This window comes from Elaeis guineensis, chromosome 5 (genome assembly GCF_000442705.2).
Source record: "Elaeis guineensis isolate ETL-2024a chromosome 5, EG11, whole genome shotgun sequence".
Taxonomy (NCBI): domain Eukaryota; kingdom Viridiplantae; phylum Streptophyta; class Magnoliopsida; order Arecales; family Arecaceae; genus Elaeis; species Elaeis guineensis.
The window spans coordinates 113443177-113455126 of record NC_025997.2 but is presented as its reverse complement, the minus strand read 5'-3'; the positions used below and the strand labels follow the sequence as shown (position 1 = coordinate 113455126).

Genomic DNA, 11950 nt, shown 5'->3' with positions numbered 1-11950 from the left:
CCACAGCATAATGGTATGTCTGAAAGGAAGAATCGAACCTTATTAGATATGGTTTGATCCATGATGGGGTTTGCTGGTCTGCTGATCTTCCTCTGGGGATATGCACTCGAATCAGCTTGTTACCTTCTAAATAGAGTTCCGAATAAGTCTGTAGCCAAAACGCCATATGAGATATGGATAGGATGTAAGCCAGTACTCTCGCACCTTAGGATTTGGGGGTGTCCGACTTATTTAAATGTTTAATTACAGATAAGCTTGGACCTAGGTCTGACAAGTGTAATTTTATAGGGTATCCAAAAGAGACCAAAGGGTATTATTTTTACCTTGCTGATGAGCAAAAGGTGTTCGTCAGCCTTAAGGCAATCTTTTTAGAAAATGAGTTCCTTAGTGAAGGAACTGTCGCCTCTAAGGTCGAACTTGATGAAGTTCGATAGGTGGAAAAACTGACACATGTTACTGAACCTGAACCGGATTTGATTAGATCAGATCCGGAGCCCATTGATTATGCACCCTTAAGGCGGTCTGGTAGAGTACCACATCAACCGGACAGATACTATGGTTTCTTGATCCGAAATGGCGATCTTGTCGAACTTGATGAAAATGATGAGGATCCGATCACCTACATGGATGCAATGCAGAGACCTGACTCTGAGAAATGGCTAGAGACCATGAAATTCGAAATGGAGTCCATGAAGGTCAACGATGTGTGGACATTGGTTGACTTACCCGAAGGAGTGAAACCCATAGGGTGTAAGTGGGTCTTCAAGAGGAAGAGGGGCGCAGACGGAAAGGTGGAGACCTATAAAATCTGTCTGGTTGTCAAGGGATATCATCAACGTTATGGTATAGACTATGACGAGATGTTTTCTCCTGTGGCAATGCTCAAATCCATTCGGATTATGCTTACGATAGCTGTCCATCTAGACTATGAAATCTGGCAGATGGATTGAAGACAGCTTTCCTAAACAGAGAGCTGGATGAAGAGGTGTATATGATACAACCTGAAGGGTTCACATCCACAGATGAGTCTAAGGTATGCAAGCTACAAAGGTCCATTTATGGACATAAGCAGGCATCTCGGAGTTGGAACATACGTTTTGATAGGATGATCAAAACGTATGGCTTCGTTAAGAACGGAGAAGAGCCCTGCATTTATAAGTGGGCTAATGGTCCAGTAGTAGTATTTCTTGTATTGTATGTAGATGACATTCTCTTAATCGAGAATGATGTCCCTGCATTACAGGAAATAAAGATTTGGCTATCGTCACAGTTCTCCATGAAGGATCTGAGAGAAGCTTCCTACATCCTAGGGATGAGGATCTATAGGGATAGATCCAAAAGGTTGCTTGGCTTATCCCAGTCCACGTACATTGATACTATGCTAAAATGGTTCAGCATGGAGAATTTCAAGAAAGGCTATCTATCGATAGGCCATGAAATTTCTCTCTCGAAAAGGGATTGTCCGACAACACCTCAAGAGAGAGAGCGTATGGGTAGGATTTCATATGCTTCGGCAGTGGGATCTATCATGTACGCCATGATGTGTACACGACCAGATGTGGCATACTCACTAGGGGTAGTGAGTAGATACCAATCTGATCTAGGGGAGAATCACTAGAAGGTTGTTAAAACCATCCTGAAGTATTTAAGAAATACTAAGGACCAGTGGCTTGTATATGGTGAATCAGACTTGAGACTTATAGGGTTTACAGACTCTAGTTTTCGGTCTGATCGCGATGACAGCAAGAGTGTGTCAGGATTTATTTTTACCCTTAATGGTGGGGCTGTCTGCTGGAAGAGTTTCAAGCAGCACACTGTGGCTGATTCAGTATGCGAGACGGAGTATATTGCTGCATCAGATGCTGCCAAAGAAGTGATGTGGTTGAAAAAATTCATCACCGAGCTCGGAGTAGCACCCTCCCTTGTTGGTCCAGTTTTGCTCTACTGTGACAGCTCTGGAGCCATTGCTCAGGCGAAAGAACTGAAGGCACACCAGCGGACGAAGCATATTCTGCGCCGCTACCATCTCATCCGAAAGATCGTGGATCGAGGTGACGTCGACCTTCAGAAGATCGACGGAAAGGAGAACCTGGCCGACCCATTCACTAAAGCCATTGCGGTGAAGAAGTTCAACGACTACAAGTCGAAGATGGGTATTAGATACTGCACCGATTGGCTTTAGGCCAAGTGGGAGATTGTTGGGAATAGTGTCCCAAAGCCAATCGTCAGCCTGTTGACGGTTGTGCTCCTTTTGTATTAGTACATGAATTATAAATAAATAAAAATTATTTTGATTTTTTTTCATCACAAATGTTCCATCTTCTAATGAACTCTTGTATTGTGGTGAAGTCCCTAGGACTATTTAGACTCGACAAAGGAGGATTTGTCGCTTAGTCCTTAAACCTGTTCGCGACCAAATGATACGTTGTTACCAAGGACGACAACGTTTATCGAGCATAGGTCGTTGTGTGTCATATGGGTTGGTTGTCCTCATAACCAAGGAGTGTGGAGACACTGGTATGGCATACAGGTGAGATATAATGGTACATCTACACTGAACGTGATCGACTCCGGAGCTATTTCTGCTGTCAAGATTTGCTTCGATGGGATATGGGTATAAATGTCCCTCTGACCTGAGACCACCACGGTGACTTGCAAGCAACTCACTGCACTTAGGCACTGGACTACCTGAATTTCTAATTCAGTGACGGAAGGCTGCTGGGTGTAGTCAAGTACTTGACTTATCGATGCATGTGTCAAGATGGCATTGACCACTCCAGTTTAGGAGCTGTGTACAGTCGTGTTTCAATTTAGCAAAACCTTGGCCAGGGTAGTCCTAGTGAGGAGTCACAGGACTAATTGAGTTGAGCATGATTCGGATGATCTCATCAGGGTTGACAGTTTAACCTTGAGTCATCCTAAACACAGGGGTCAAAAGGGATGAATTATACGGTAACCATATTTACGTAGGTTCTGAATGTTGCGATTGTGACTATTCGACCTATCCGGTTGTCGGGTACCATTACTAGATGGTCACTTCGATTAGTACAGGAATTGATTCCTGTGCTACCGACTTAGGTGCGAACTTGCGGGGTCACACACATTAGAGGTTCCTTTCTGATCTGATGGCTGATTATGAGTCTTATGTGTCTGAGACTCTATGATTGAGAATTAGGATTCTCTGATCATGAGTTCCACACATTTTGGGTACCGGGGTCAAAATTTTGAATTTCAAATTTTGAATTTGAAATTCGAACTCTTCGATCAAGGTTTCATATTGATGGACTTTGATATCTGATTGCCCATCGGATTTGGACTCAATAATTATGAGAGGTTTTAATTAATGATTTAATCACTAATTAACTCAATTTGATTGAGTAATTATTTTTGGATCAAGTTCAATTGAATTGGATTCAGTTGGGTTTGACCCGATTAGGTTAAGAGTTGACCTAATCATCGAGATGGTTTGGTCCCTGATTTGATCAGGGGTTGGGCTTAGTCAATTTCTGATTTGATCAGGATTTTATTGAGCCTAATTAAGCCTAATTAAGTTGGATTTAATTTAGTCTAATTATGCTTAAACTATTTTGATTAGGTTGGTTCAATTAAGATCAAACCACCATTTGAATTTGAATCCCTGCACCACCTTAAATCTCTGCGCCCATTTGAATTCATGAGAAGAAACTTCTCATGAATTTTTTCTCATGCAAAGTCCTTCTCACGCCCACTCTTGTGCATCAATATGGATGGATAAAGCTGATTAGTTAACCATTCAAATTCAAAGCGTGTTTGAATTTGAATGGATAACTTATCTCTTTTGCCTTCAAGCTTATCCATTTTGTGCGCCACATAATTCACACGAGAAAGAGTTTCTCGTGAAACCTTTCCACGCACAAAGACTCCACGCCCTTCTCTTCTCACGCCATAAGTGGATAGGGATGAGTTGGTTTTAGTTTGAATTCAAATTTGATTTGAATTCAAATGTGTAACCACTTGTCTTTATCCTCTCACGCGGATAAGACACATTTTGAACTGTTTTAAAAGAGATAGGGAGCTGGGGCGTGCATAAGAAAAATTCTGAGAAAGAAAGTGGGGCATGAGGAAGCCTTGTGCGTGAGGTGAAGGTCCAAAACCTTTCGAGAGAAAAAGAAAGAAAATTGGGCGCAGGGTTTTTGGTGTGTACCCTAGGATTTCTATCTAGGGTTCGGGAAGTGAGATTGGTGTGCCACGAGTATCGTGAGTCCACCAAATTTCAGAGAGAGATCCATCAGCCTCTCAACCAATCATGCAGATGATCTGGAGCATCCGAGGAGTCGGCACATATCGATCGAAGGAGTTCGATCAATATCAGCCATCAAAAGGGTGAAATCATGAACTAGCATTCGTGAGGAGCCGATCAGACGGGAGCTTCGTGTGGATGATCTGTAGAGGTCAGACACTAGTATGGCTGTGACGTGATGATCAGAGCCCTCCGACGGTGATCAGATTGTGGTGATCGACTACCCACAAAAGGTGATGTGTTCTGAACACAGTACAGTAAAAAGTTTACTGTTTCAAATTTGAATTTCAAATTTAAATGCATGCTGTTGTATCATATTTAGATCTTAGTGTAGGGTTAATTAGTATTAATTAATGAAATTAATTAATAATTTCACTGTAAAATAGTAATTTTGAAAAAGTTTTAAAATTACCATTTTGCCCCTGCACTGAATTTTCGCTACATTCGATTAGTACAGGAATTGGTTCCTGTGCTACCGGCTTAGGTTCGAACCTGCGGGGTCACACAAATTAGAGGTTCCTTTCTGATCTGATGGCTGATTATGAGTCTTATGTGTCTGGGACTCTATGATTGAGAATTAGGATTCTCTGATCATGAGTTCCATACATTTTGGGTACCGGGGTCAAAATTTTGAATTTCAAATTTTGAATTTGAAATTTGAACTCTTTGATCAAGGTTTCATATCGATGGTCTCTGATGCCTAATTGCCCATCGGATTTGGACTCAATATTTATGAGAGGTTTAATTAGTGATTTGATCGCTAATTAACTCAATTTGATTGAGTAATTATTTTTAGATCAAGTCCAATTAAATTGGATTCAGTTTGGATTGACCCGATTAGGTTAAGTGTTGATCTAATCGCTAAGGTGGTTTAGTCCCTGATTTGATCAGGGGTTAAGCTTAGTTAATTCCTGATTTGATTAGGATTTTATTGAGCCTAATTAAGCCTAATTATGTTGGATTTAATCTGGTCTAATTGTGCTTAACCTATTTTAATTAGGTTGGCTCAATTTGAATCAAACCACCTTGTTTTAAATTTCCTGCGCCACCCAACTTTCTTGCGCCCATTTGAATTCACGAGAAGAAATTTTCTCGTGAATTTTCTCCCACGCAAAGCTCTCTCACGTCCATGTTTCTGTGCGCCAATTATTTGGATTAACTTGGTTTGTTACCCATCCAAATTCAAAGGGGTTTTGAATTTGAATGGCTAACCAAATAACCATGCGCCAGCTTATCCTCTTTTGTGCGCCCCATATTCCACACGAGAAATGGTTTCTCGTGAAAGTCTCCACGCACAAAAAGAAAAAAAAAATTAGGCCACGCCATCTCTTCTTTCTCGCACAAATGGATGAGGATAAGATTGGTTGACACTTGAATTCAAATTTGATTTAAATTTAAGTGAGCAACCACCTCTTCTTATCCACTCACACGCTTTCAACATCTCTTGCGATGTTTTATAAAATGAGAAAGGGAGGGGGCGTGGGCAATGAGAGAAAGAAAGAAGAGATAAGGGGCGTGGAGAGGTTCTGAAAAAATTTTGAAGTATTCAAAATTTACCGAGAGGAGAGAAAAAAGAGAGAAGTGGGCGCAGGGTTTTTGGTGTGTACCCTAGGGTTTCTACCTAGGGTTCGGGAAGTGAGATTGGTGTGCCACGAGTGTCGTGAGTCCACCAAATTTCAGGGAGAGATCCATCAGCCTCTCAACCAACCGTGCAGATGATCCGGAGTGTCCGAGGAGTCAGCACACATCGATCGAAGGAGTTCGATCAACATCAGCCATCAAAAGGGTGAAATCACGAACTAGCATTCGTGAGGAGCCGATCAGACAGGAGCTTCGTGTGGACGATCCGCAGAGGTCAGACACTAGTGTGGCTGCGACGTGACGATCAGAACCCTCCGACGGTGATCAGATTGCGGTGATCGACTACCCGCAAAAGGTGATGTGTTCTGAACATAGTACAGTAAAAAGTTTACTGTTTCAAATTTGAATTTCAAATTTAAATGCATGCTGTTGTATCATATTTAGATCCTAGTGTAGGGTTAATTAGTATTAATTAATGAGATTAATTAATAATTCCGTTGTAAAATAGTAATTTTGAAAAAGTTTTAAAATTATCATTTTATCCCTGCACTAAATTTTCGCTTCATGGACGTCATCGATTTCCAAGTTGAGGGTTGATATACTGATGAGGGGATCGATGGACAGATTGGGAGGAACCTTGGTCCATTAAATAGAGCCAGAGGGAGGCATTGGAGTCTCGGCCCTTCTGGATCTTAGTTGGATAAATCATAAAAGAGATGACTCCTATCATCTGATTCCACTTGCCTTAGCATGTGCCTTGCATATACTGTTAATTTTTTTTCCATTTTTGGGCTGTTTGAGCTTATTAGGTTAGCACTCAAGTGGACCAGGCCTAGCCTGCTACAAAGCCTGAATAGGCTGGGTTATCATGATATACATAATGAATACATATGGCCAACCTCATTTCACTACATGAAGATTTTGTGCATGGATTTGAATCTAAATTGCAAACATGCCAAAAAAAAAAAACAAAAATATATAGTTGAAATATAAAAATAAAGAAAGCACTAAATATAGGCCGGGTTTCTGTACAAATAGATGCAATCGGTTAATTTTTTTTTATTTTTTTGAGTTGTTTAGCTGATTAAACTTTAGATCTTTAATATTTTTGGATTAGTTGTACGGTTAGAGTCCACGAGCCATTGTTGGGTCGAGAAAGATTTAGTAATTAAAATTATACCGGATAATTTAGATGTTTTTATATTTTTATGATTTTTTAAATTTTAAATATTTATTTTTAATTCATCATGAAATTATTTTTTCATATTTTACTTCTAGCCAGCCTTTCAAGCGCTCCGTCCCTGGCATCCCTAAACCAATTCTCGGTCATTTTGGTGCGTACTTTAATCCTCAGATGTTGTCTTCTCCCAATTGATGCCACCTAGATTGCTCTCTGAATCATTCAACTCGTCGACCCCATCCGTAGAAGTCCACCCCCGTGCCATGACCTCCTCCACTCGCCTCTTTTTACCGAAAAAGATAAAAAAACTCGCCTCTGAAACCGCCGCCTCAACTCGCTTTCGGCACCGCCAATCGTATGAAATTGTGCTCTTTTTTTTTCCTTCTACTTGCGCTGGGGCACAAGGCGCCCACATCGTAAGCAATTGCGCCAGCGTTTGAGGCAAATCATATTTAACGATGGCTGCGATATACGGCCAAGATAATGGCCTGTCAAATTCTGCACAGCCGTGGCTGCGATATACGGACGAGTAAAGCTTGATGTCGCAGTTGCTTACGTTTTATCATCCATCCAGAAAGCGTCTGAGGCCGTGTTCCTTTTCGGGCTTCTTCCTCTATGTATATCCGTGGGCCTCCGACCAAATACTGAAAAGCGGGAGCGAGAAGGGAGAAGAGAAACGATGAGAGGGAGTGGGAAGGTGGTGTGCGTGACCGGTGCGTCCGGTTACATTGCTTCCTGGCTCGTCAAGCTTCTCCTCCAGCGCGGATATACCGTGCGCGCCACCGTCCGGGATCTTGGTCCGTCTCTCTCTCTCTTTGTAATTTTGAGGACTGCGAGTCATGATTTTATAGCTATTGCTATCCCTCTTATCCTCTTCCTTCTTTCGGGGATACAATTGCACAGAATGCTCCTCTTCGTGTTTCTCATTCTGTGTTTCTCGTTTCGTTGATTCTTTTTGCAATAGTTATGGTTATTATGACATCATCGCTGGAGGACTGGAGGATTCATGTCCCTGTCTGCTCAGATGTGTGGAATGATAGCCTTTAACCCATATTTCTTGCTTAGATTCGTTTATAGCCCTTAAGCCATGATATCGTTGGATGGATCTTTTACCTTGTGTTTGAACCCCAGGTTAACGGCGTTGTAATTGTTTTTTTTTTTTTTTTAAGTTTTCTTGACTTTGATTTGCGTGTTTTTTTTTTTTGAATTTGTTATATTTTTCTCCATTAATCGTCATCGGACACTTTATGCTATCATTTATTGATTGTATTTTTGACTTTGAATTTTTATTGATGTTGCCTTACCACGTTCTTGAACTGTTGTGTAATATAGGAGTAGAAATAGAGTGGGAAGTTAGGGTCTTAATTAAGGATCGGTTGGCTGGGTCTTGTGCAATTTGCGGTAGCTCCTATTATAGCATGTAACAGGATTTGAAGGTTTTTTAGGAGCGTAGGTGCCTTTGATTTTTAAAATGCTTCCAACTTTTTAGGAATAGAGTCGCAAACATGTAGAGTAGTCTTCTTTTCTTTCTTTTGTTTTTTAAAGAAACATGCATCAGATGGTCAGGATCGAATTAACCTAAATTGGAATCATAATTAGATCCATATATGAGAGCTCTAAAGCATTGTTTAAAGAAAAATAAAGGATGTAGAACATGCAGAATCTTCTTTTTGTAGTAAGATTGTCTTTTATATAACATTATGATCCACTCATGTAGACTGTTTGTTTGCTTATTCAATTATAAGCTTGTTGTTTGTAGTTAGAAAAAGAAACATTAGAAATATCTAGTGTAATGTTAATTAAACTATGCTTAGAAGGGGTTTGAAGACGCCAGAAGTTGGGGTAGGAGTGGAGTAGGATAGGATTTTGAATCAGGTGTACATTATTGAGAAGAAGAATTTTATAAATTCTTTATATGTGTAAGCTTTTGATATCAGACCAAAACAAGTACATAATGCAACAATGGAGCACTGCCACAGAATGATGCTATTCTCAGAAAATAACTCTTGTGATATTGGAAATACAGAGTTTGACATTAACAGGATGCCAAGCAGCATGTGAGAATTTAGTCCATAATGCACATTTCATTGAAGTTAACAATTTGCAAGGTATTCATAATTTTGTTACATATTGAATGAAGAGAAAAATATAAGAGGTGTGGCAACAGCGAAATAGATTGCAAGGACTTTAAGTTCAAGTCTTAATTGGGATATGGAGCTTTTTTCTGTCAGTAATTTGCTACAGATGGCTGAATATCTTCTATTGAGGCAAATGGTCCAGATTCCTTTCAGACATGTAAGTGTAGAGTGTAGATCTCACATAAGCAAAACGATGCCTGGAAATTGGTTGGAGAATTATTTTTCAAGAAGTTTGATGTCTTAGAGAAGCATGGTATGATTACTAGCTTTCTATTGGTGAGAGCATTTCTTCTGTTACTTCAACCATCTTGGTGCTATGCCTCGAGTGTGATGCTTCTTTTCTATTCTATATAATAAGGTGACTATCATGCCTCAAACCCAGCACCTGGGTCAGCCATGCGACACAGCTGCATTCTCTCTAAGGTTAGACCTTAAAATCTATTGCAATCTCAATATCCATGAACACTAATGGTCTCAATTCATAACAAAATATTCCATATTAATAAATAAGAGAAATTTGTACAATTTACAAAAGTCAATTACCTAATTGGTATTATCTATTCAATCATTTCAACTGTGATCCTAAACATAATCAAATACATGCATCATGTAACTCTGAAAAAAGAAAAGAAGGGGGTTTGAGCTTTACAACCCAGTAAAAATTTTCACACATCCACATAAATATAATAATATAAATAAGAAATTATCATTGGAGGTACTTATATAAATCGTATGCCACAAAATACCGCGATCATAAAACATGCATAGTAAACACATACCTTTTCACATCAGATGATTATCTTTGATTAGCATATATCGGATTCGAACATATTTAGGTGCTCAATTTTGGACTACCACAAACATGTTTTCAGTCTATGATGGGGCATCAATAAAATGGCTAGTCCAGAGGATCACAGGTACTTAACACTAGACTGCCACAATTATATTTTCAGTCCGTAGTGGGGCATTAATAAAGTGTCTAGTCCAAAGCATCATAAGTGCTCAATTTTGAACTACCACAATCACATTTTCAGCCCTAAGCGGGGCATGAACAAAATGGCTAGTCTAAAGGATTATAAGTGCTCAACTCTAGACTATCACAACCACATTTCCGATCTATAGTGAGACATCAACAGTACCACATTTTCGACCTGTGGTGAGACATCAATAAGTGGCTAGACTACAGCACCACAACCCAACATTCAGTCACACAATTCAATTACATGCTTGTTAAGTAATTAATATTTCAATATCACTCTTTTGCACAATTCAATGCACATAAATACCAGAGTCCACCCAAACAAGGATCAATAAAATATGATACACACGCACGCACGCACGCATACTTAAATAAGTATCTAACAAGTAGTTATCAAATACCATAGAGAGCAAAATCACTGACACAAAAATAGTTTTTATATAAATATGTAATTAATATTCAAAAAATCTTACCTCTATTGATGACAAACTCGATCACAACATCTACTAGTCCATGTCTAGCATGTCCAATCAATCAATATAATTCTAACTCATCCTTTATCAACCATCAATATAAGAAAAAATAAATTATTGTTAGATTCTTATGTTCAAAGCTTTAATATCTGAATTATTCTTAATCCCAAGTTTCTCGACTCTATCTAATACATGACTAATTAAAAAATAAAGATTTAGGAATTTATATTGATTTAGGAATTAGAGCGTCAATCCCCTTACTCAACATTTCTTGTCAGTTGATTGCTCCTCCATACAAAAATAAATGCTGACATGAAAGGAGATTGGTACGAAAAGGAAGACAAGGCTGACTAGGTAACGGCATCTAGCAACCCAAATCAATCAAACAGCATAATCAAATCCTTTAGATCAATAAACAGATATCCAATCAAGATAAGGTAGCAGATTAGAGATTGTTAATTATGGGTCCATGGATAGCCAATGAAGGCTAGGTTGTAGGCCGATAAGACGTGTGGTCACCCATTTGATTCCACAACTGGTCAACTTGGGTCCATTGGGAAGGAAATCTAGGATCCTCTTTTTTGAGTCTACCAAGCCATAAGAGATGGGAAGAGAGGAGAGAGAACATAGGGAGGTCCTTGGATGCTTGAGCCAAGGTGGAGAACGGCAATGGTGGCAATGTTGGGTGTGGGCCGGAGGTCCGGCTTCTCGCGAGGCTGCGACAATGATAGAGATAGCGGTGACCAGTGGCAATAGTGGTGGTGGTTGGCGGCAGTGGTGGTAGGCGGAAAGAAAAGAAAGACAGCGAAAATAGGGAAAGCGGCCTTGCTTTTGATCCAATGAATAAGACTTCAAGGTAGTTGGCGGTAATGGCAAGCATCCACATTTGGCTCAACCTTCGATGACAATTGTGATGGCAACAATTGGCCAGGGTGATCGATGGTGGAGAAAGAAAGAAACTTAGGGAAGGAAGCATTCAAAATGGGGAAGCAACAATTCAAAATAGGGGAGGTTCATGACAATGAAATCTAGCAACAATATGGCTAGATATCGAGACCACAAGATCGAAAAAAGAGAGGAGAAGATGATCTTAGGTTCTTTATTAAAGTCTGGCAAGGTCAAAATGGGTTCTCTGGTGATGCTTTTTCGGTAGAAAATGAGCAAGAAAAGCTTGGAAATTGGTGGAAATTTCTTGAGAAATCAGTAGTGGAATCCGAAGGAGGAAGAGATCTCCTCTGTAGATGGAATCTAGGGTTTTTAATCCGAGTTAAGCAAGCCCTGGCATTCCCAATGTTCGTCCAAATTGAGAGAGAAGAAGAC

General features: G+C 39.8%; 1 pseudogene; it reads left to right on the top strand.

Annotated features, from left to right (window-relative positions):
- The first annotated feature begins 7319 nt into the window (after positions 1 to 7319).
- Positions 7320 to 11950, top strand: part of LOC140858178 (phenylacetaldehyde reductase-like) — a 14192-nt pseudogene continuing 9561 nt past the window's right edge.